Source organism: Habropoda laboriosa, unplaced genomic scaffold, assembly GCF_001263275.1.
Source record: "Habropoda laboriosa isolate 0110345459 unplaced genomic scaffold, ASM126327v1 scaffold67, whole genome shotgun sequence".
Classification (NCBI taxonomy): Eukaryota; Metazoa; Arthropoda; class Insecta; order Hymenoptera; family Apidae; genus Habropoda; species Habropoda laboriosa.
Genome location: NW_017100242.1, coordinates 4,521,967 through 4,526,057, shown reverse-complemented (window position 1 = coordinate 4,526,057; position 4,091 = coordinate 4,521,967). Strand labels below are relative to the sequence as shown.

General features: G+C 28.9%; 1 protein-coding gene across 1 annotated transcript in view; it reads left to right on the top strand.

Annotated features, from left to right (window-relative positions):
* Positions 1–2,991: 2,991 nt before the first annotated feature.
* The window catches only part of LOC108571982 (gonadotropin-releasing hormone II receptor), a 5,568-nt gene continuing 4,468 nt past the window's right edge, over positions 2,992–4,091 (top strand). Inside the window, exon 1 of the mRNA XM_017934151.1 lies at positions 2,992–3,033. The gene's annotated coding sequence lies outside the window, so the exon portion shown is untranslated. The remainder of the gene's footprint in view (positions 3,034–4,091) is intronic.

The window sequence follows — 4,091 nt, the reverse complement described above, 5'->3', positions numbered from 1 at the left end:
TGAGTAGACCAAGATTCAATTGTAAAGGGAGATCTGGGAAATTTTTTAAAAAATACTGTAACGTGTAACATTTAGCATTTTCCATGTAGTTATTCACATGTGAAATACATTTTGGAATACATGTGGATGTTAATATTGGATAATAATTCATATATTCAAACTTTTTTATGAGACCTGTTTGACAGAAAAAAACCTAAAAGACAAAAGTAATTAATTTGTATGTATAAATGTACTAATATGTACTATACACGAATAAATACTGTAATAAATACGTGTTATATATTAATAAATTCAGCCTACAATCGAGACTGAAGGTTAAGTTAACAAAAATAGTGCCGATTTTCGAAAATGAAATTTAAAATTCGCATTTCTAGTAACTCTGACTCGCAAACAAATGAAAAATAGTGCGATATTTATTCGATTATAGCTCGGATGGGAATTATAGATGCAGCATACAATTATATCAAATTCTGAGATAATTACAAAGTTTGTGTTTCAATTATCATGTTAACTACTTGTAGATATGTACATTACTTTAACATAATTACGTTTAATGTTGAAAGCAAACTGTAAATAAATAAACGTTTACATGTTGTTTAACACAGGACTGTGTTCAGATACAAAATCACCGATTTTCAAACATACGTATAATTAACAAATCGTAATCACATATTTTGTTTGTTATTAAAAAGAAAAGAAAAAACCATTTATTTTAATACATAAAATTATAAACTTTAACTTGTTCAACAATTAAAAACTATTAGGCTAAAAATGTTTCAAATATTCAAATGAAATAATTTTAAATATGGAATGCAGTTATGTATGAAACACACTTTCTCGAGAATTATCTCGCGTATAATAAGTTTTATAAAAAACTCCACGATTTACCTTTAGAAACTGTCTCTTGTAAGTTTCAAACAGCCGAATTTAAATAATATTTAATAATACTTGAAGCAAAAAAAAAAAAAGAGAAAATGTGAATGTTAAGAATATTCAAAATATCGAAATAGTGGATTTTTCCAATCGATTACATGGAAATACCAGCCGAAGGAAGAGATTTTCGTTTTAACCTGTGAAAACATGAATATTCTTTGTAACATTTTGTTTCGAGAAAATGGACAATTTTCTAGCACGATTATATCAAATCACTACCTGAGCGTCGATGTAAAATAAACAAAACCCAATTATTAAAAATTGCTTACCCTCGTTAGTTAAGTCATTTTCATTCAATTTCACGACTTTCAGAGGAAACTTACAGTTTCGTCAAAAAATTCCGTCGATCTCGTTAGATATACGATAAAAGACAGAAATTACTTCTAAAAATATAATTACAGACGGTCAATATCTAAAAAAGAAAAAAAAAAATTACATTTTGAGTATTCGTGAGATTATCAGCGTGCTTGAGATTAGTTTAATTGTAACGCCTTAAGGAATGGCTTCTCAATCGTCGATGTGCAAAATACGTTTAAACATTTAAACATTAGCGACACAATTTCAAGTATTCTTTTTATCCGACGATTCTTATTATTTCTAATTGTGTTCGAGCCGGTAATCGAATGAAAAATTCCAACAAATTTTACCAATTCCACTGAAACAGAAAATTTGTCATTATTGTCATCAACTTTCCAAAGTATCAACATAACGGTTGCATGTTCGTGTGGTTATCAGTTTTGATTTAACACTTGACCCCAGATTACTGGACCAAGTGTCTATGAGGATTTATAAATGTTAGTTGGACCACGGAATTCGCTGTTTTTACTTCGTTGTTGGTGTTTTGACTTTCTTTCTTTTTTCTCTTCCTTTTTTGATAATACGATCGAGAAATGTAATCCGTATTTTACACTCTCGTTTAACGTGTGTCCTTCTTTTTTAACTAAACTCGTGCAATTTCTCGCAACGTGACAAACGCTGTGATACTTTACCCACTAAAGTTTCTCAAAAAAGTGGTTACTTTTTAACTTCAATTTCTACACTCGCACAGAGATAATTAAACCGTACATCTGAACGTTCTCAAAGTGTAAAGTGTGAAGTAGTTCGATCGGTAAGTCGAAATTGCTCGGGGAATTGAAGTCGATACGGAGAGAAAGTCGTGAAAAGGTATAGAAAAAGTTTCTTATATATTTTAAACAGCGTTCGAATTTCTTCGGGATGACGTAATAAGCGTAATTATTACAAATAACATAGAAATTGATTTAACGGTCGCTTACACGACTTTTGGATCTCCTGAAGAAATGAAATTGGCAAAAGAAGAAGCGACAATTGACGAATGAGAAAATTAGAGAACTTTATAGAATTTGAAATTTAAAGATCATCCAAATTTTAAGCAGATATTATAGAAGAGAAGATAACAGAAATTTCTACAATGTCGATCGAAGACCAGTTACGAATTGAACGGGTGCAGGTAAACTTGATCCAAATGTTTCGAGGTGAATAAAAATATCAGTCGGAGAGTAATTTTTCTTACATCGTCGTCACAGTGTAAAGAAATGTAGGATAAAAAAATTTACAACTGCGGCCGAGTAAAATAGATTTCTCTCGAGCGTGGCAAGTCGAGTTAGACATAAACTATCGTTATCGATTGAATAATAGCGAATAATGATACTTCGGATGCAACAGAAAGGATCAAAGTGTAAAATTCATGAAGTTATAAAAGTGTCTTATGATATAATACGGATATGCCTTTAGTTCATATTGTCCGATGTAAAAAATAATTCTACACGCTTTTTGCACGTGACGAACAAAATATGATGGAGAACTAATGTTTAGTTAGTTGTACTTCAGTCTGTGATAATCCAACATGTCTCGCGTTACACGACTCTACCTTCTTCTTTTCTATTTAACAACACGCGTTTGTCGTTGGTAGTCCTCGATGAAATGATACCTTTCGATAAGTGGAATTTTTACGAATGAAATTGAACTACAGATTGGTTTTTATATTTTCTACCGAAATAAATATATCTCATATTTACATATTTTCACGTCAAATGTAAATATTTTTCTGTTACTTAATTAAGGAACTCGAGGCGACACAAGGTAAAATTGTTATGTTTCATCAAATATTACTGTTATTATTATTGATATTTTGCACGATTAAATAATTAAATAATTGAAGAGACAAAGTTTATATCGTAAATGGAATAACGTTAAGAGGAACTATTTTTAAAGGCGATTTCTAATTCGCCTTTATATTCGTGGAACGAAAAAAAAAATTGAGAAAAACCATGGTATTTATAATTACAACGAAACAATAGGAAATTTAAATGTCTTTTACGTGTAATTAAGATAAGAGTGATAATCGTTTCAAGTATTTTTAGCGTCAGGTAAAAGTAACATAATTCTGTAAAGTAATTACGATTGATTAGTTTCGGAAAGAAAAATCGATAACGTTAACACGATCAAGCATCAAGATCGGAATAACATAGACGTGATAAATAGTAGAACTAACGATATCTTGAAAGTATAGAATTCTAAAAAGATGACGATAAAATTGCACCTGTTTGATTAATGTAGATATTTAACAATTAGTTTTGTAAAAATTCATTTCAACGAAAGTCATTCGAGAACGAACGTTGGTTAAGGTTATGCTATAATAAAATCATTTGAAACATTATTCAATTTTAAAAATAACACTGCGACTGTAGTAAAAGAAACTGTTAGAAATTTCTCATGTAACGAAAAAATATTGTATGTAAATATATCTTATCCTCATTATTTCATATTGGTATACATAAGAAGATTATTATTATTATTTATTTCCACGCAAAAATTTATTATCGTCACAAGATTTTCGTTGTTTATTTATTTTCACGCCAAAAATTTATCATCTAAACAAGATTTTCATTATTTATTATTATTATTTATTTTCACGAGATAAACCTTTTGGTGAACTCTTCGACGAATAATGTAACCAACGTACCGTTTTACATAAAAATTTCATTCATATTAGATCATCCCATAAGTTCGTGTCGAATTTTATAATTTAGATTGATATTTCCAACGAACCTTTAAATTTAAAAAAAAAAAAAAAAAAAAAAAAAAAACAAACGTAAAAAAAAAAAAAAAAAAAAAAAAAAAAAAAAAAAAAAAAAAAA